Source organism: Eumetopias jubatus, unplaced genomic scaffold (genome assembly GCF_037043125.1).
Source record: "Eumetopias jubatus isolate StellerSeaLion01/CBP00866 unplaced genomic scaffold, mEumJub1_p1.0 scaffold_10, whole genome shotgun sequence".
In the NCBI taxonomy this organism is placed as follows: Eukaryota; Metazoa; Chordata; class Mammalia; order Carnivora; family Otariidae; genus Eumetopias; species Eumetopias jubatus.
The window spans coordinates 68,400,279-68,421,414 of record NW_028274816.1 but is presented as its reverse complement, the minus strand read 5'-3'; the positions used below and the strand labels follow the sequence as shown (position 1 = coordinate 68,421,414).

Here is a 21,136-nt window from a genome sequence, read left to right as displayed (position 1 = left end):
AAGTATTATTACCGCAAGTAGTCACAATGCCAAAGAGAAATGCATGCCCGAGTGGGGGCTTTCTTGCCTCCCCAAGCCCTCAGACATCCCCCAACCCCCCACACCCCCCACCACACAGCCGGCTCATGGATCTGGACAGGTCTCCATGCCTCCACAGGCAGGAGAGGGGCTCGGCCCCCTTCTTCCAACCTGACCCTGAGGCCAGCCCACCCCCTCAGCTGCCAGGCTGGCCTGCAAAGGTATCTGTCCCAGGGGACCCTCCGCTGCCTCATTAGGAAAGTAGTGACAGATGCATTAGCTGTTAAGGGTGTGTGTGTTGGGGGGGTGCTGAGGGCTGTCACAAGGCTGAGGAAAACCAAACGCCTGCCACTTCCTGGGCCTCTGGGCCCCAACTGTGCCAGGGGCTGGGGCTGGGGAAGGGACAGAGACAATGGGCCAAGTACAGAATCTCCCCCTGGGACTCACCCTTGGGTCTCAGGGCCCAGAGCAGAATCTTACAGTCATTCCTTGCTATTCTTGCTGCCTGCCTTCTGGCTGGACTCCACTCACTGACTGATCCTTGACAAAACCCTGCCTCCTCTGCCTGGGCCGTTACAGCTCCGAAGCTCTGTGTGAGAGGAACTCAGGGGCCTGGGAACCCACTCCCATGTAACAGAAGAGGAAACTGAGGCCCACAGAGCGGCTGCCCCAGAGCAGAGTACTAGAGCGGATGCTGGGCTCTGCATGAAGGTCCTGGCTTGGCCACTAACAGGCTGTGTGGCCTCTGGACCTCAGTTTCCCCATATGTGAAATGCAGGCCTGGACCACAGTGACCCTGGAGTTTCCTCTGACCTCTAAGCCAAGGTCAGGGAAGGCCCAGTTCTGCTGGAAGAGGGTCAGGGATTACCAGTGTCCCTTCAGCCGCCAAAGCCAGTCCTTCCTGGGGCCGGAGAAACAGCTACACACCGGGGTCACCGAACTCAGATTTCCCCGGGGCACTGAGTTCCGCCCAGCAACCCAGTCAGTGACCACTGCCTCTACCACTGATAAAAAGCAGGTGGGAAAAGTCCTATACCACACTGCACAGGCACACAAGAACAGGCCTCACACCACAGGATATACACACCAACAAGAAGACAGACACTCAGCCACATACGCAGGTCCCCTGCCCACAAACGCAGACATACAAACCACACACACAGGGGAGCACAGCCCCCCGCCCCCGTTGTACCACTACACACGGTACCCAAGATGTGCTCACACAAACCAGCCCCCTCAGCTCATTTCTCCAGCCCAGACACACACACACACACACACACACACCACACACACACGTTGGTCCCAGTCACAAACACAGACACCCCCACTCTACGCACAAATCACACACACGCAGGCACACACTTAGCAACCCAACACAGACAGACTCATACGCGTGCCCGGATGTAGCAGCCACGGGAGAACCATCCCCCCCCTCCAGGTGGAGTACCCCCCCATCAATGGACACGACCACATGCTGCCCACACAGGCCCCCAAGCCCAGGGACACACACAGATACACACCCATCTTGCCACTTGGTTAAATTCCACATGGCAGGCGGTGCCCAGCCCAGAAGAGAAAATCCAGATAAATAAATCATGTTCAGAGCGTCAATCTCGGCCCCAACCTGGCTGCCTCCTTGCTGCAGGTAAAGTGAAACGGGTCTTAAATATTTTATAAATGAATAAACCTGTTAAGAGATTATAATTTACAGGGCCACTGGCTGTAGGCTCACAACAGCCCTCCCACACCTTTTCATTTTGGAGAGCACGTGGTGGTGGGAGGGTGACCACTGGGGCATGATGTCTGGTGCCCCACCCGCTGCCCTTCTGCCAGGGGTGTTATTCCCAGGGAAAGGGGCATTCTGTGATTTTCCATCCACTAAATTCAGCTGCTGCTCGGAGACAGGGCCCTGCATTCTCTTGTCTCTTCAGCTCCCCCCCCCCCGCCCCTCAAGCCTTGGATGCCTTTTAAATGCCAATCCATCCCTGGCAACTGTGATTTTTCCAAGGCCTGTTTCACACAGGCCTTGGATGTGTTAGAACTGAACCATTCAGGAATGGGGAAGAAGAGAAGGCCTGGCAGCAGGGATGAGTGGGGGCAAGGAGAGTTTGTAGCTAGGCCTGAGGGGCACCTGGGCATAGGGAGGCTGTGCCTGGTGCCAGGCCCGCATGCCCCCAGGGAGAGGCAGAGGAGCTTAGAGCAGCAAAATGACTCCCAGGATGTAGAGAGGGAACAGAAGGTGGGTTCCAGGACCAACAAAGGGTTCTTGGGTCTGAGCATAGCTCAGGCAAAGGCGAAATGGAGGAATGGAATGAGGCTGAGGTCCGAGCCTCCACTGCAGCCCCAGGCAGCTGGGGCCAATTAAAGCCCCTTGCTGCCGGGACCTGAATCCCAGCTGGGGCCGCGAGTCTTCAGCGTCCCTGAGCAGGCTAGGTGGCCTCCTGGACCCTCAGCTAGCAGGACCCCCTGGCCCCAGCTGCTGCTTTTATCAGAGGTTAGTGGCAACGAGGAAGGGCTCCTGAGGGTCTACACGTGGAGAGAGGTTGAACAAAGTCAGAAAGGGATCTAGCCCTGCTCTTTTCTGAAGCTCTCACAAGAATGTGGTTCCGGTTCTCTCAAGACTCCCACAGACTCGGGGGGAAAAAGGAGAATGTTACACGACATTAAGTGAGAAAAGCAGGATATCAAAGGGTACACACAGGAGGAACGACGGCATGCTTAACAACAACAAAAAACCCCGTGAACAGGGGGCGAAGTCAAATGTGGCTGCCTTTGGAGACTGGGAGTATGGGTGAATTGTTTTTAACTTGTCATATGTTCCAAAAGTCTGTAATAAGCCTGTCCTCCTTTTATAGTGAGAGAAAAACCCCACCAAGGGCCTTCCAAAACCAAATATATAGAATGGTCCCGTATTTTACATTTACTTATCATATATTCTTTATCATGTCTAGGAAAAAAATGTTGACAGTGGTTATGTAGGGGTAGGGGTAGAAACACGGGATTTTTACTTATTTGTTTAACCGTATATTTAGGTTTTTCTAAATTCAACATAGGAACATGATGATTTCGTTAAAAACAAAATGTTTAGGACGGGGAATGGATAGGGAGCCTGAGCCCCTTCCTGTTGCATCTGAAAGCCCCTTCTCACTCTCCCTGAGCGTGTGGGCACCGCGTGAGGCTTGAGAAAGGCCAAGGGATAGTTGCTCAACAGGCACACAGCCTCCCTTCCAAGACCTAAAGGCTGGCATTTACCTTTTGCTGTCTGCCCAATCCAGGTAGGAGGGGACAGAGGGTCAGCTGAGTCGGTGCCTCTGAAAAGACTGGGGGGACAGAAGGCGGCCCTGGAGTGACGGGTCCGGGACTTAAGGCACTAGAAGGAAGGAGGGGTGGAGGAAGGGCTGGGTCGGCAGCAAAGTTCCGGAAGGGGCTGCCCCCAGGGCAGGCGGGGTGCCCGGGCTCCGGAGGTAGGAATGTGTCTCCCGGCCAGACAGCCCGGTGGCTGCCAACTAGAGGAGCGCCGCGCTCCTGGGCTGGAGGGAGGCCGTCTGGGTGGCAGCGTCCAGGCTTGGACGCCGTGCTGTGTGGTGGGGGTGCCCTCCTGGCCCCTCCTCTCTCTGGCCCTTGGTCGGGAGGTAGGCCCGGCTGGCCCACGGGGAGCACCAGCGAAGGACAGAGTTGGAGGCCCCGAGCCTGCTGCTCCGGGACAGCGTGGCCTGGAGGCCCGGCCCTACTTTCAACGACTTCCCTGCCCAGGAGCCGGGCCCCAGGAGGCGCTTCCTGCCGCCGCTGATGTGCGGTTGCGGGACTCTGTGAGCAGAGCCCGTCCCGAGGCTAACCCGCACAGGATCCGGTCGCAGAGCGAGCCTCGAGCCGCAGCGCCCGGATTGGAAGCCAATGCCCACAGCCCCGGGTTCCCGGAAAGACACGGGCTCCGCGCGGGGGCGGGGCCTCGGCCGCCCCGCCCAGCGGCCCCGCGGAGCACGCCGGGACGGGGCGCTGCCATGGCGACGGGAGCGGGCCGCCCCGCCTCCCCCGCGCCTTCCTCCCCCCCCCCCCCCCCCCCGCCGGCGCGGCCTCCGCGCCGCGAGGCTCCCGACCCCTCCCGGCGTCGCCGGCCCGCCGGCCGGGCCTTGTCAGGCCGGACGCCGCGGAGGAGGCCCCGGCGCGGCCAAGATGGTGGGCGCCGCGGGAGGGGAGCGGAGGGGAGCGGAGGGGAGGGCAGGAAGCGCGGGCGTTTGCCCTCTCGCCGCCCCCTCTCGAGGTTGAGCAGAGGAGAGGAAATGGCCCCGGAGGCGATAATCGAGCTGCCAGTGTGTCTGGCCTGACAGCTCCTACCTAAGCCTCCCTCCCCCCGTGCCCCCCCCCCCAGGCCTGCCCTGCCCCCAGAGGCGGGCCGAGCCGGGGCTGCCCGCGCTAGGATCCAGAATTTGCCACCCCCACCAAACGCCCCCTCAGCCTGTCCGAAAGAAGGCCCTTCCCCCAGCCTAGTGCGCCTCCACCTCCCGGGCAGGGGGCAGCGTTTGGTTCCCCAGGCCTGGGGGCCTGCGATGCCAGCTCTACCCGCCTACACCCCAGGCATCTGTTACTGGACAGCAAGAACCTGTTTCCCCTCAGCATGGCTGCCTTCGAAGCCGTCAAAGCGCCCGAGGCTCTGAGCAGCCCTGCCGGCCCTCCCTGGAGACCCAGCTAAGCTGACAACTCCCCGGGGAGCCCCTGAGCCCCTCTTACCCTGTGTTCTCCCAGCAACAATAGGGGACAAGAGTAGGATGGGCACTCACACTGACTGGGCCCGGCCAGTCGGGCCAGATGACTTATCTTCCCGAGTCCTGCATGTGAGTGACTCTGCCCAGGTTCCGTGGGCAAACAAGCCCAGAGCTGTTAAGGAGTGAAGTGGCAGAGCTGGGACTCAGCCAGGCTGTGACTCCGGACGCCTGGCCACACACAGTGGCACTCCCTGCTCCCTGGCCGCCTAGCCTGGGCTGGTCCAGCCGCCTATCTCTGGCCCAGAGCAATGGCCTGGCCTCCCGGTCCCTCCTCCTCCCCACTACCACAGGCCTGGCTTCCCTTCTGAGACGCCAATCTGCAGCCACACAAAGCCCTGTTTGTTTGCTTTCTCTGCTGCTCCCCCTGGATCCGATGTCTTTCTCTGCTACCTGCCGGCCTGGCTTCCTCTCCAAGCTGCCCTCCCAGCCAGCTGAAGGGAAGGGGGTTGGGGGGCGGCCATTCCAGCAAGCCCTGCCTCACAGCCACCCCAGCATTCCTGGAATCCACCTCCCCGGTGCCAGGGCACCCAGCTGGGGCAGCCTGACCCACAATGGTTTTGCAGCCCCCTTGCTGCCTCTCAGAATGTAGGGTGCCAGCTAGGTGCAACAGGAAAGATGCCTGCAGCCAGGGGCTGGGGCAGGGGGAGGGGAGCCCCGGAGGCCCAGCCAACCTCCTCTCTCCTTTTGTGAGCAAGGCTTGTTTTGTTCGTCAATCAGGAAGGCAGCCCCTGACTTCCCAGCAGCCCACGGGCTGCCAGGAGATAAGGAGAGGAATGGGGCCAGGAGGGCTGAATTGGAGGAGGCAGAGGGACACCCTGGTTTTACGGCCCTCCCCCACCCCTCACTCTTTCTGGGGGTTCCTGGGTATCCCAGGCTCTGGGATGAGGGCTTACAGGCTGCCCTGGGAGCCTTACGTGGTAGGTGCCCTCTCAGTGCCCCCCCTGGGCAGGTACCTGAGCAGATCCCTCTGCGTGGTGGGCACCCCAGAGTGTGTAGCCTCGGGCACCCTCTGCAGTGTCTTGGGAAGCCTCATCAGCCTGAGCTGAAACAGGGCTTTCACAGGCAAAGAAAAATAAACACCCGCATTCCACACCACCTTCTCTACCTGCAGAGTGGGGGCTGCCCTCTCTCCCCGTTCAAATAAAGAAACCCAATACTGATACTGCACAAGATCTAACAATCTCTCCCGGTTCCCTCTACCCAGGCCTCTTTTATTGTACCCTGCCACACTGGGTGGCCCTGGGCAGGTCCTAACCTCCCCGGGCCTCCCTCTTCCCCTTCCTGTCCCCTCCGTGCAGAGTTTAACCCCTACAGCAACTCAGGATAAAGGCATGATTGTGCCCGCTTGACAAATGGCAGGAGGCTCCAAGAGAGAAAGCCACAGAGACAAACTGCCCCAGACAGGACTTAAGTTCATTTCTGTCTGACTCCAAGCCCTAAAAACTTCCCACCGGGTTGCAGTACCATTTCACAGCCAGCGATTCTCTGCCGACTGGATGAGTGGCCACCATGAGGAGGTGAACGAGGAGCAGGTTAGAGCCAGCAGATGCCGTCTCCAATCTCAGTGTCGCCACTTGGTTGCTGTGTGACCTCAAGCAGGTCACTTAACCTCACTGAGCTTCAGCTTCCTTGAGAATCCGTACAAGGCAGTGGCTAAGGCTTAGAGAGGACAGACCACCCAATGCCCACGAAAATTGCAGGCACTCTTTAAATGATGGCTTTTCTCTGTGATCCCTTTCAGCATCCAGAGAAGACAGGCGTCCATTTCTTAGAGGAACCAGACCTCTCCCACCTCTGCTCTCACCCATCCGGCCCTGCTGCCGGTCGTCCCCCCAGGTCACTGTCTCTGGCCCTCTGGCTAAGGCCAAGGGCTTCCAGGCTGAGCTCCCCAGGCTCCCGTCCTGCCCAGGAGACCAGGGCCTCTCTGTTTAATTAGCCAGGGCGAGGGCCCCAGGGGACAATGTCACCCTAAGGGAACAAAGCCAGCTCCGTCCACATCCTGCTGGACTCAAGAAAAGAGAACCACTCAATTAAGTCTGATTTGCCAAAACGTCTGTTTTTAGTGCTATTTTGGGCCATGGTGGGGATTTTCTGTGCTTGTCTCAAAGGTATCCTAAACCAGATTCCTTCCTACCTCCCCCACCCCTACTGTGTTTGAAATGAAAATACGTTCTTCCTCCTCTCTCTTTCCTTTTTCCTGCCTCTCTTTCCCACCTATCAGAGGGATGCAAATGAGAGAGAGGGTGGAGGCTGGGCCTCCGCGGGAGGACAGCTCTCCCGCCTCCCCCCCCCCCCCCCGCCCCACTAGGCCTGGGCAGGCCCCCTCGGCTCAGACCCCAAAGTACAGTGCACTGGAGTTGTGGTTCCCTCAAACCAGGCTGCTGAAGGTGAGAGTTCCTATGGGCCTTTATCTTCTCCCCGCCTCTGGAGCCCCCCCCCCCCCCCCCCCCCCCCGCGGCTTGATCATTTTCTGCTGTCTCCGCAGACACACTCGGGTTGTCTGCCTCTGAGCTTTTGCTTGGGCTGTGCCCTGTGCCTGCAAAGACTTCCCCCAAGGTCTACTCCTCCCTGCACTTTACCTTCTTAGCTTGCAGCACAATGACGATTAACCCCACATCTATGCAATCATGTCTTTAACGGCTGCCCATCTACCAGACTGGAAGCTTCCAAAGGACAGGGGCGGCATCTGCTCGGCCGGTACCGATTCTCCAGGGCAGGCGGTCAACCTCCCTTGGCACCAGTGACATTTTGGGCCAGATAATGTGTTGTGGGGGTTATTTCTGTGCACCCCAGCATGTTCATCAGGATCCCGAGCCTCTACCCACTGGACACCAGTACCTCCCCAGCTGAGACAACCAAAAATGTCTCCGGACATGGCCCACCTGTCTCCAGAGGGTCAAACTCACCCCCAATGGAGAACCACTGCTTTAAGCCTGGCACAGTGCCCTCCCAAAGTGAATGAACGCAGGACTCCTCCTCCCTCCCCCCAAGAGAACAGGTGGTTTTTATTTTCTCTTTACCTCTTACCATCATCTTCTACAGATTTAATTTGCCCTATCAGACCAGAAGCTTCCAGAAGACAGGGCCATGTGACCTCAGCTGTATAGCAGTGCTGACTGCCCATAACTATTCGCTGGAAGAATAACTCTCAAAGCCTCAGAGAGCAGCAGCCTGAGGCCTAGTTCTGGCTCCCCCTTCCTCTGTGCCCTGGATTACCGTGTGACTTTGCTACGCTAGCTAAACTTCTCTGGGCGTCCGTGTCTCTCCAGTCACTGTAACAATTCTTTGTCCCATGGGGCTCGTGGAAGCCCCCCAGAAGAATCTTTCAGGAGGGTTTCAATTCACATTTACGTAATTTTCTGAGAATTTTTCTTATTACAAATAGGTGACACGGATTCACCATTTCGCAGTGTGCCAAGTACAGCTAAGTGCTTTAGGGGCACCATCTCATTTAAAACTCTTCTTAAAAACAAAACTATGGAGTAGGTACTATTATTTTCAGTTCTTGATCAGGGAGGAAATCGAGGCTCAGAGCGCTGGAGGGAGCTGCTTAAGGACACCCAGATGTGGTCTGGCGGCCTCTGGCGCCTGAGGATGCCTCAGTCAGCAAACGCTGTTAGCTTCCATACTTGATCCTGAAATCTTTCTTAGTCTGCAGCCTGCCTTTCCCGGTGAAGAAGGCCCTTGCAGGGCCTCCCTACCCTTAGGCCTTACCCGCTGAGCTCCCCTGACAGAGAAAGAGCTCTGGGTCACCATGGAAGGGTCCAGCAAGGCCCAGAGGTGGCAAGCACTGATTCAAGCAGTCGGCCTGTCTCGGTGGGGCTGGGAGGGGCGCCTGCCACTCCCTTTCCTTTCCTTCCCTTCCAGGGTGTCATCCCTCCCAGGAAAGCCCTGGCTGGGACACACTTCCCCCAGCACAGAGCCCTTCTCTGAGATTCTTCAGGGCACGAAGCAAAACCAGTAAGGAGGATCCATTCTCTAGCACCTTCTCTGTACCAGGCGCTGGTGTCAGTCTTTTATGAGCATTAACTCATTAACTTGCCCAACGATCCTCTGGGCTAGGTGCTATCACTTTCTCCATCTCACAGGTGAGGCAACTGAGCAAAGGAAATCAGGAACTCGTCCAGGTTAGTAAGCGGCCGAGCCGGGATCTGAACCCAGGCGGCTAAGCTCCAGGTACCAGTGCTCAGCCACAATGCCACGGTTATCAGAGATGCCGCGGCTGTGTTCCCAGCCCCCTGCGGAGCCACAGGGCCTCCATCTGTGATTTGGGAAGGAGCCTGTGGTGACCCGGCCACATCCGCTGCCGCCGAAGTCCCGAGGTGCCGGAGGCCTTCTTGGGGGTCCACCCCCCAGCACTGGGACAGAAGCTCTGGCCAGGAAACTCTTTCTCACCTGCCCCGCTTGGCTTTGGCCCGTGTGCCGGCCGGGAAGGCTTAGAGGTACAAAGCTGCCATCGATTCCATGTGCTAGGCCCCGTCAGCAAGAAGAGGAATGGCCACGTGTGGTGTGTGTGATCCGGAGGGGCCGCGGATGGTGCCCATTTGAAAGGTGGGGGTATGGAGCCTCAGAGAGGGCAGTCCGTAGCCGGACTGTACCCAGGCTGGCCTAACACCAAGTCCAGAAACTCCTCGCTTCCCAGATCCTAAAACACCCCGACCCCGGCACCACAGTTAATGCGTGCAGAAGTGAATGCTCCCACCTCCGACGGGACAGGGAGGTGACAGGCCTTGAGCAGCAGTTGGAGCTAAACCCTTTCCTGATTCTGGACCGGTGCTTCTCCTCCCCCGTGGTGTTGCCCTGTGCACAGTCTCCAAGAAGGGGACTCGAGGAAAGGGGGCCCACGCTCCGCTCCAGTCTGCAGGTCCTCCCTCAAGACCCCCAGCCTGGGGCCTGTCCCTGTTCTGTCAGCTCTCTCCACTCAGTCCCCTACTTTCTTAGCCCTGACGCCCCCAATTTACAGCTGAGACCGAAGCCTAAGGGCGGAGGGGAGATGTCCCCACAACTCCTAACAGGTGGCTCGCAGTGCCCCCCCCCCCGACCCTGGCTCGCTGCCTCCGTTTCCCCACACAGGACTCGCTCCTGCCCCTCCATGGCACCCCAGGAGCCTGCTCCCGAGCCTGATCACTTCGTAGAGAAAGTGGATGTTCACTGCCCACCTGGCCCTTGGACTTCGAGGGCCCGGAAGGCCAGACCACATGTGGGTTTGTCTCTGGGGCCCAGGGTGAGCATGGGGCTGAGGGCGAAAACCTGAGGGGGTGTCTGCTGAGGGAAGGAAGGAATGTTCAGTGTCAGAGCCCTAGTACTCCTGGGTATTTCCTTTCCTGATTCTCAGCATACTATTTAGCAAGAAGAGCATCTCCTTCCCTCCTCCCTCCGCGTTTCCCTCTCCACCTCCCTTCTCTCTTCTGCCTCACCTCCCTTTCGCTCCGTCCCTCCCTCCCTCCATCCTACCACCACGCAGGCACTGTTCCCTTGGGTTCAAGAACCAGCAGAACAAAATCTCTCCTTTGCCAGCAGAGCCCCAGTCTTTGCCTCCAGCCCCTGGCACTCACCCTCCCTGTCCCCTCCCCTCCCGCCGTGTCACATTCCAATCTCGGATCCCCAGTGACCCACCCAGGCACAGGGCACAGCTCTGCCTCACACAGTCTCTTCAATCCCCGGGGAAACAGGATGAGCCAGTTTCTCCCCAGCCCCCTCGGGGAGCAGCCTGGGGGTGCTGGGCCCCTCTCTGGCCTCACTTGTCTCTCAGAAGTCGGCCAGAACAGAATCCTCTGAGCAGGGCCCTGAGAATCTGCAAAGATCCCCCGGGCGGGCGGCTGCCGGGGATCTCAGGGGCCCACACAGGGGCCCGCAGAAACCGTGTCGGGGCTCTCACCCGGCCCCGCGCACCTAGCCCTCCCTGCCAGGAAGCATTTTCAAGCGTCTCCCTAGTTCCAGGCCTCGCCCTTGGCACTGGGGCCAGGAGAGGAGGGAGGTGTGCTCTCGGGCCTAGATGCTCCAGCCTTGTGGGCAGGACAGACACTGACAGAATTACCGATAATGTCATGATAAACGCTATGGCTAGGCCGCGGGTATAGACAAAGGGAGATGACTCAGTCTGCCTCACAGGTCAGAGCAGGAGGACATAGGACGTCTGTTTTGGTCTTGGGAGGCCGGGAGGAAGGTGAAGGGCATCCTAGGTGGAAGCGGCAGGCACACGTACACACGGCCTAATGCTGGGGAGAAGGCTTCCGTGGGACCCAAGGGGAAAGCAGGGGCTTGAATGGGGCAGGGCAGGTGGAGGGCACCAGAAGGGGCCCCTGCCGTGGGGGAAGGACCACGGGCTGGACCTGTATTCAGAAGGTAGCAGGAGCCCCTGGAAACATCTGCTACGGTTAAGAAAGATCACTCTGGTAGTGATCCCAAAAGATCGCTCTGGCCCACGCTGGGAGGGGGCAGGATGGAGGCAGGGAGGCCAGGGAGGCCCCAGTAACAGCCCAGCCTCTTCCGTCATCATTCTTTCTGAGGTAGTTCCTCCCCTCTTGGCCACGGGACACACGCCACGTCCGTTCCAGCCTCCAAACACTTGCTGGAGTGTTCCCTCCACCAGGAATGCGCCTCTTGTTCTTACTTGCCGGTGCTTGAAGCACCTGCTCCAAGCCCCCTCTTCCACGAAGCCCCTCTCGACTCTGGTCGAGACGGAATCCTAAAGCTCAAGTCATCTGTCCCACCCGTAATGGAAGGGAATTATACACAGTCTCCCTCTGCTCTTCTCCGCCTGGACGAGTCTTCCCAAAGATGCTGCCCTACACTCATGCCCTTATCATCTCCGTAACACCTACGTGGTGCCTTCACAGGGGTGACCTGTTTCCTGCCCGAAACCTGGCTCAAGCTCCCATGACAATGCTGGTTCCCTTGGGTATTATCTGGCTCTCAGTCACCCACTGGGCTGTGACCTTTCTGGAGGCAGGTGCACGAAGCACAGGAGCTCAGAAAATATGGGTCCTTGGAAAATACCTGTTCCCTTGGGGCCAATGAGCCCAGGTACCTCTCCCACAGAAACCCTGCCCAGCGTCCATTGCTCCACCCTGTCCCTCCCTGTGGAGTCACACATTCGAAAGTGGGGGGGGGGGCGGCATTCACCTCACAGCCACAGGTGGCCATTAAAAGCAACAAGATGGGCTGCCTGGGTGGCTCAGTTGGTTGAGCGTCTGGGTCATGGGATTGGGCTCCACACCCAGTGGGGGAATCTGAGGATTCTCCCTCTCCCTCTCCCCCTTCCCCTGCTTGCACGCTCTCTCTCAAATAAATAAGTAAAAGCAACACGATGCATGCATGGACTGCCATGGAAATAAACTAGTGCTAATAATGTTGATAGTGCCAACCGGCATTTAGCGGGACAAGTACTGTTCTAAGCTTTATGTGTTTACATGGAATAACTCATTAAACCTTCACTAGAGTCCTGTGAGGCCAGTACCCTCATTATGCCTCTGGGCAGACAGCACACAGAGACACAGAGAGGTACGTAACCCATTCAGTGTGTGGCAGAGCCAGGAGCCTTGCCCTGGAGCACCTCACCCTGTGGCCTCCCCAAGACAAATGGAAAGGAGAAAAGAGTAAGAGCCCCCCCCCAAAAAAAAGAGTAAGAGCCTGAGATGTATTCTCATTTGGGGTAAAAGAAAACTAAGTATGGGCATATATGATATATATATATATATGTAAGCAAGTAGCAAAACCGTCTAGGAGAATACATTCAAACTCTTAACTGGGGTTACCTGTGGGGGGGGGTTGAAGAAGACACTTTTACTTTTACTCTCTATACTTCCGGGTTATTTGCATTTTTCACAATAAGAATGAATCCATGTGTTACTTGAGTAATAAAAAAGAGAGAACTTGTCAGGGCCTCAATTAATGTTTGTGGAATGAATAGAAGCCAGATTCATTTTGTAGACTGTTTTTTTCAAACTCTGGGTATGACCCATTAGTGGATTGTGAAATCAATTTAGTGGGTTGCAACCAGTATTTTATTTTTTTTTAAGATTTTATTTATTTATTTGACAGAGACAGACACAACGAGAGAGGGAACACAAGCAGGGGGAGTGGGAGAGGGAGAAGCAGGCTTCCCGTGGAGCGGGGAGCCCAATGCGGCGCTCGATCCCAGGACCCTGGGATCATGACCTGAGCCCAAGGCAGACGCTTAAGGACTGAGCCACCCAGGCGCCCCCACAACCAGTATTTAAAAAAAAAAAAAAAAACCAAATAGGCTAGAACAGAAAGTATCAGCTCAGCAGACAAAGTAGAGGAAAGAGTTATTTCACTAAACTTTTGTTTCAGTTTTATATAGTGGTGGTGAAGAGAACTGTGACCTAAAATGTATTTCTTACTACAGGTTTCTGGCAGAGTTTGAAAGCCATCGGTCTAGACTGGGGAGTCTAAAAGGAATGGGGTGGGGGGAGGGCGCCTGCAAGGGCCTCCTGGTCCAGGGGAAGAGAGATGGTGTTTCGGAGTGGGTGAGTTCCCTCCGTTTAGGAAGAAGCCAGAGGGGCCCCTGGCTCTTGGGATAAGTCCTATTCAGCTCACTCTAGAGTTGGCTTCTGGGGCCTGGGTCATCTCTTGATAACTCTGCTTCCTTCCAAACCTTTTTGCCTTTGAGAGCCTTCACCAGAGTTCTGGAATGGAGCCTCTCCCAGCCCAGAAGGTCTGTGCTCACTCTTCTGTGTCACCCAAAGCTCCTAGGGATGCTCCTGGGGTCCCATATACCCCCTCCGCTGTCAAAGGGTTGGAGTGAGAAACAAGATTCCTTTCCAGCTTCCATATCCCCAAAGCCACAACCCAGGGAAGCCTCTGGAAACACAGCTGTGTGGTCAATCGGGAGGGGCCTCCACGGAGTCCGCAGCGAGAGCTGCCCCCACCCTGGCTGAGCCTGACCTAGGCAGGGCAAGGTCTGTACGGAGGATGGGGTGGAGGAAGAGAAGCAGAGCCCCCAGCCTGGGGCTCCCACGGCGCCGGCGGCGCCTCCACTTCGGAGCTCGCCTAACCCACCCCCGCCTCCCCTCCCAGGGCAGCAGACAACTAAAAAAAGATAAAATAAAAAGAAGTAATTCCCCTGCTCTGACGTCAGCGCGAGGTTTTAACAGCCCGGCAGCGGCCTGAAACCGGATTGCAACCAGATGTAATGCCCTTGAATCCTCCACACACCGCTGCGTTGGAAAGAGAAATGAAGCGGGAGGGGGGTGGGGGGGGCGGCACTTTGGGTGGGAGGGAGCCGTGCGGGTCCCGCGTGGGTTCTTGAATCAGAGCCTGCTGAAGGCATGGCAAAGGCGCTGCGGGAGGGAGTGCTGCGAGCGGGGAAGCTCAGGGCCCGGGTCCGCCATTCAGGCGCGCTGCCTCCCCTCCCCCAGCCCCCCAATAGCGCATTGTTACACTCGGTTTTGTCCATTCGGAGCCGAAACCCCAGCGCTTCCCCCCCCCCCCCGCCCCACCGCCGCCCGATCGCGGGCTCCCATGAGGGCCCGGCTCGGGTCCGCACTCCGGCCCTCGGCGTGGATTTGAGGAGGACTAAGAGCCCCAAGAAGGGAAACGGGCTCGCTGGGAAGACGGGCGTCCCAGGAAGCTGGGGCCGCAGCGGCCTCGGGCCTGACTGATGTTTCGCTTCCCCTCCGCCCCTCCTCCGAGGTCCCCCGGCGCGACCGAGGCTCCAAATGTCACCCCCCGCGTCCTGACACCCCCTCGCCCCCGCCGCGCTCCGCGACGCCGCCCGACGCCCGGCCCCCGCGCCCTCCTCCCGGGACCCCTGCCTCCAAGGCGCGGGGGCCAGGGAGCTGGCCGGCTCGCCGCGGTGCGGGGACTCGGGGCTCGCGTGTCCGGCGCCCCCGACCGTGACGTCACCCCCGAAGGGCCCGTGCGCCCGGGGCCTGGCCGCGTCGGAGCTGCCCGGGCCTCCGGGGCCGCTTCCTGCCGGGTCGCGGGGCCTGCGCACAGGCCCGGGCGCCGCTGCCCGCGTGGGGGGCACCGCAGAGAGCCCCGCGCGCCCCATCTCCCCACGCCGGGCCCTCACCGCCCCTGGCGCCCTGCCTCCCGCGCGGTGCCGCACGCCAGGCCCCGAGTCCTACTCGCACAAGTCGGCTCCCCGCCCCCCCACCCCGGGCGCACTCACAAAGCTCCCCTCCCGCCCCGGCGCCGGGCGAGTGCCCCCCGCGTCCCTACGCCCCGCGCGGCAGCACTCCGGGCCACCGCGAACGCACAGCCCCCGGGCCACACGGACCGTCGCCGCTCGCGCCCCCCAGACGGCCATCCGGTGACCTCGCGCACCCCCACACCACACAAAGCCGTGACCTCGCGGACCCCCAAATTCCCGGCCCGCGGCGCACTCGGCCCCCGAGCCCGCCTCCATTCCTCACCCTGCCTCGGATCCCGACGCCTCGCGCCGCCCCTGCCCCGGCAGCGCCCCCCGCGCCCCAGCGCTCGGTGCTCACCTCGGCGCCCGCGCTCACTCGGGGGCCCTGGGTCTGGCGCTGCGACTTCGCGGCCCGCAGGCCCGGGCGGCCATGGGGGTCAGGGCGCGGCGGCCCGGCCGGCCCGCGGCCAGGCAGGAAGGAGGGTGGGCCGCGGCGCCCCCTCCTCGCGCCGGCGCTCCGGCGGCGGGCAGGGCGGCCTGTTCGGCTCGCCTCTCGCCCTCGCCGCCGCCTCGCTCTCCGACTCGACTCTCCGAGCCCAGCCGCGGCGGGGGCGGCGCCCGGGGGCGCGGGGAGCCGGCGGCGCGGGGAGCGGGCCCTGGCCGCGCACCCGGCCGGGCCTGCCTGGTGTCCGCGGGTGCCGCGGGGAAATGCGATCCCCTCCGCACAGGAAGAGCCAACGGGCGGGCGGGCGGGCGACGCGCGGGGGGAGAAGGAGAGCGAGAGCGGGAGGAAAAAAGTTCCCGGGCGGCCTGGCTGCGCTCGCTCGAGGCCCCAGGCGCCAGGTGGGCCGTGCGCGCCCCGACAGCACCCCCTGGCGGCCCGCGCGCCCCACTGCGCGTCCCCCCGCCCGCCCGCCTGCCCCGAGGTGGCGGGGCGGGGCGGGGCGGGGCGGGGCGGGGGGGCGCCTTGCGTGCGATCCAGGTGGAGCCCTCCCGGACTCGCACGCCCCGCCCGGGGCCGGGGGACGCGGTGGGACCCGGGGACTGGGTGGGGGCTGGAACCTCGGGCGGAGGATTTGGACTGGCATCCTGCCCTCAGATGCTTCCAGTCTCTGGCCTGGTTCCTAGGCCAGGCTCCCACGTTCACTCCACCATCAGCCGTCACTATTACCTCGTCTTTACGGTTTGGGAAACATTTTTTCAACTTCTAAACTCAATAGGCTGGACAGAAATTTCTCCACGTACTGGGTTCCCGGCACCTTGCTGGACGCTGGGGAATGAACAGAGACAAACGGTCTCTGCTGTCATGCTGACATCCTGTTGCGGACAGACAGACAGCAAACAAATGCTTACATACATAAAGAAGGTAATTTCAGGGAGTTAGGAGTTCTAGGAAGCAAATTAGCAGGTGAAGTGGCGGGTAGGGGCTATTTAGCTGGAAGTGAGAGAAGGAGGCCTATCTGAGCAGAGAACTGAATAGCAGGAAGGAAGCCTGCGGGGCGCAGAGCCCGGAGAAGAGCATTCCCAGCAGAAGGAACAGAAGTGCAGCGTGGAGAGGCCGTGAGACAGGGGAGAGCTTGGTGGATAAGGAGCCAGGCGAGGGCGCCTGGGTGGCTCAGTTGGTTAAGCGACTGCCTTTGGCTCAGGTCATGATCCTGGAGTCCTGGGATCGAGTCCCGCATCGGGCTCCCTGCTCGGCAGGGAGTCTGCTTCTCCCTCTGACCCTCTTCTCTCTCGTGCTATCTCTCATTCTCTCTCTCTCAAATAAATAAATAAAATCTTCAAAAAAAAAAAAAAAAAAGAGCCAGGTGACCAGCCGACCAGCCGTAGGCACACTGAAGGCAGAACCGTAAGGGAAGACCTCCCTCTTCAAGGCTACAGAGGGCCTGGTGAGGAATTTGGATGCAAAGTTCTGGAGCTATGGGAAGGAAGCCATTGGCAGAGGGTACAAAAAGGAATATTGAATAAATGAGTGAGTGAATTAGTCTATGAACTTATAGGTTCCCTAAGCAATTGCTGCTCCAAGGCTTTGACTCACCAGGGCTCAGGCAGAAACCCACAGCCACCTGCTCTGGGAGCCTGCCCGCCCCCAGCCCCCCACCCTCTGGGGTCTGTTGGTCCTATGGAGGGGAGAGCGAAGCATCAGAGCTCCCAGGTGACCTGGGACTAGTGAGGTCTCCTATCAAACCTCCGCTTCGTCATTGGTAAAAGAGGGACTGGGGTAGGTAAGGTGCCCTTCCTCTGTACTAGACACTGTCCCTCTTTCTGTGGGTTGTCTCCCTTGATCCTGGCAGCTCCTCTGTGAGGCAGGCTCACAGAGGAAACTGAGGCACAGGGTGGTGAGGTCACCTGCCCAGGTTCTCAAGCTAAAGTGACAGAGCCCAGACCTGCAGCCCGGGCCCTTGACTGAGCTCAGCCACCTGTCTCCCACGGAGAATGGCAAATGGTGGGAGCAAGGCAGAGGCTGGGTCACAAGGTGAGCCGTGCTGTTTTAAGCTAGTTCTAAGCTAGTTCTAAGCACATGTTCTTGGGTGGTTGGCGGTGGGGAGACAGACCTGGTTTCTAAGTCTGCCTCATTTGCGCCAGCTTTGAGCAAACCTCTCAACTTGCTGGGTCTCTGTTTCCTCATCTGTAAAATGGGGATAACAGCGGTGCCGACTTCCTGGGGTTGTTGAGAGGATTGAGTTAAGTCAGGTGTGTGAAGCGTTTAGCCCCGAGCCTGGCATGCAGGGGACGCTGTTACTGTTTTAGGTCAAATACTAGCTGAATGGGAATGGCCCCTTTCATCCAGCCAGCGACTTCCTAGCCCCCACTATGTCCAGTCTCCTGCCCTCACGCAGCCTCAACCTGCTTCTGGGAGAGCCGAGGGGAAGGCCTGACACCAGGAACCCCAGTGGGCTGCTAGAAGAGCAGGCCTCCCCGGGGAGAAGGAGATTGTGGCGGGGGAGGGGGGGTCCAACTACCAACCCCTGCCATTGTTGAGCACCCACAATAACAATAACAAATGTAAGTGCGGCAGATGACCACAACTTCAGTGGCTTAAAACAACACACATTTATTCTGTACAGTTCTAGAGGTCAGAAAAGCCTGAAATCAGTTCCTCAGGGCTCCAGGCGAGGTGCTGGCAGGGCTAGCTCCTTCTGGAGACTCTGGGGAAGAATCTGTTCCCTGCCTTTTCTAGCTTCTGGAGGCCACCTGCATTTCAGGGCTTGTGACAGCTTGGTGACCTCTAGAAGCTAGAAAACGCAAGAAGACCATAGATTCTGTTGTCCCACCTCCTACTTCCTCCCTTGACCTTCTCTGCCTCCTCTTATAGGGACCTATGTGATGACATTAGGGACACCGGGATAATCTGGGATAATCTCCCATCTCAAGACCCTTAATTTAATCACAGCTGCAAGGACACCTCTCCCCACCCGCACCCCCCACCTTTTTTTTTTGTTTGTTTGCCATGCACAAGAACAGTCAGTTTCCAGGTCTTAAGACCTGGATTTCTTTGTGAACCATTATTCAACCTCACATTCCATAGCTTCTCTGAATGCTCCCTCATTATAACACATTTTACGGATAAGAAAATCGAGGCTCAGAAGAGATGAAGTCACTTGTCCGAGGTTGTACAGCTGGTGAGTTTATTCACCTATTCCATGTGTATTTACTTGAGTGCCCACTGTGGTTCCGACATCAGGTAAGACTCTGGGTTGCAATGTAAAAGTTTCCTGGGAAGAGTGTGCTATGGAACACAGGCCTGGTCCTGTCGAGGAATTCAGGGAAGGCTTCCTGGAGGAGGTGACCTGTGAGCTGGGATCTGAAGAGTGATTTGCCCCGGGGCTGCTTTCGTCAGGGGAGGGCCTGGGGCTTCTCAGAAGAGAACCGGGAACTGATCAGGGGTCACTGTCAGCAAAGCCCAAGAGATTTCTGCTGAGAGCTTGCTTGTCATTCTTAGCCGGATGCCAGTAAGAGGGCCGGGAGGGAGGTGGCCCACTGTGCCACAGGCCCCAGTAAAGACAGTGTTGGTACAAAAGTCTCAAACTTGCTGCTTGAACGTGGAATCCAGGGTGCTGGGTTTGCGTTGACTAGAGGGCAGAGCAAAGTGTTTGAAAATTTGGAGTTCAATACCTTTAAGGAATCTAAGTTCTCGCTGAATTGAAATACCTTTAAGGAATGTAAATTGTACCTATTGTTCTATGCCCACATTTAAATCACCCAGCTGACCCCCCCCCAAAGCATTCGAGTTTGAGATATCCTCCCTCTCCCGAGGGCTTTTGAGACCCAGTTCTGCATCTGTGTGACCTTGACCTTGAGCTCCCCCTGGTTTTCTCTTAGGTTGAAAGGAGACAAAGACCTCTATTAGGGAGAGAGAGACCCTTGTGGGCTGGAGGACAGGGGAAGGGGAAGGATCTATCTCAAGATAGGATCGAGTTTCCTGAGAGAGTAGGCTTATCATCTGCTCACTCAATAGAATACGAAGGGAGCATTTCACTAAGCCTCCACCTGGTTGGGTAGGCATCCCCGTTCCAATAACCCCCTGGTTCACACCAGGAAACGGAGGCCACGGAGGTGAAGTACCTAGAGCCGGAAAACGCAGGTGTGTCCATGTGCCCAGCCGGAGCTCCCCCACACTGCCAGCTTGCCTTCTCTGGGACCAAAGCTCCTGGGGTCTCCGGGCTGTTCTTCTGCAGCCCCTGCGGAGTGTGAAACGTGCAGCAGGCCTCCCGTTAGCGAGGACTCAGCCAGCACATACTGAGCCCTGTGCATTTTGGTCTGTAGGGTAGAGACTCACTATCCGCATTTTGCAGAGGAGAAAATAGAGGCTCAGAGAGGGGAGGAAATGTTCCCGGAGTTGGTCGGTTCAGTGTTTGTAGCTGGTAGTCCGGCCGGTTGCTTAGTCAGTAACCAGAGGAGCCAGATGGAGAAGCAGAGGGGAAGGCCCGTCCCAGCGCCATCATATCCACAGGGACAGTGCAGCGATGCCCACCTCAAGGGCTTATCGTGAGAAGTTTAAAAAAGCTGGGTGCTGTGAGCTCCGCATGGCCACCGAGGCTCTCTTTCCACTCCCAGCCTCTGTGAAGTGGGCCCACCATGCTGCGCCACCCCTATCTGAAGGCAAAAGGGAACGGAGCCATTTATTTGCAAAGGTCTTGCCAGTGCTCAGAGCTCTTGAGAAGGAAGGCAGGCCAGGAAGAGAGATGGGCCCGTCCATTTCAGAGAGGAAGGGGTCAATGCTGGGGGCCACATAGCAGTGAGAGACCCCTGGGCTTCTCGCAAGGCCTCTGACCTCCAACAGAAAGACCAGAAGGAGGAAGTACCGGCCATGCTTAGCTCCAGGTGAGTCTGAGCACTGTAGGGTCAGGAGGAATCTGTCCAGTCCCAGGATGTCCTTTAAAGGGTCCCAGAGTCAAATAGGCATCACTTGGATCCTCCATTCACTCGCTCGCTCATTCACTCTCACTCACTCACTCATTAATTAATTAATTCAATACACATTAGTTGAGTGAAAGCCCTGTTCTAGATTCCATCTCCAGGATAAGGCAATGCAACCCCCCATACCCCCACCCCAACACCCATGGCTGCTGAGCAACACAGACATTGGACCTATTCTGGAGGCCTTGTTATCTCAAGAAAAAGGCCATTTTGACCACATATTCCCTTATATTGGGAACGCACGCTTCTTAGTAATTGGAGGAAAAAAGTTTCATTTAAATTTTATTTTGAAAGAAATGAAATTAGGGACGCCCGGCTGGCTCAGTCGGAAGAGAGTTCGACTCTTGATCTCAGGGTCATGAGTTCAAGCCCTGCATTGGGCTCCACGCTGAGTGTGGCGCCTACCTAAAAAAAAAAAAAAATCCTATCCTGAAACACTTCTTCACATTTGGGGTTTTCGTTGTTTAGATGGGGCCGACCCAGCCAGATGGAGCCTTGATTTGTCAGCCACAGTGCCTGGGACACTAGGAATTCTCCAGCACCCCCGTGACCAACTTTGTGAAATTCTACAGTTTGGGTTAAGATTTGAAGATTTCCTTCACCATCAACTTGCGTAAGTGAACCTGCCAGAAAAGATACTAGTGACAGGGGTGGGAGAGGAGCTGGTGCAAACGGGTGGGATGTTTGAATGGCGACTAAGTTTGTAAGTGGCCAGGACAGTAGCAAATCTGGTCACATTTTTAACAACCTTTACTTCCAATGCAGATAACAAATGCTCAGCTGCCCAGGACCCCCATCATCAGGATTAGCTGGATCCGTCTGGGATTTGTTGCAT

General features: G+C 57.9%; 1 protein-coding gene across 1 annotated transcript in view; it reads right to left on the bottom strand.

The window, feature by feature from the left end:
• RAI1 (retinoic acid induced 1) overlaps positions 1-15,349 on the bottom strand; it is a 116,842-nt gene extending 101,493 nt beyond the window's left edge. The window contains exon 1 of the mRNA XM_028089582.2: positions 15,239-15,349. The gene's annotated coding sequence lies outside the window, so the exon portion shown is untranslated. The remainder of the gene's footprint in view (positions 1-15,238) is intronic.
• Positions 15,350-21,136: the final 5,787 nt, after the last annotated feature.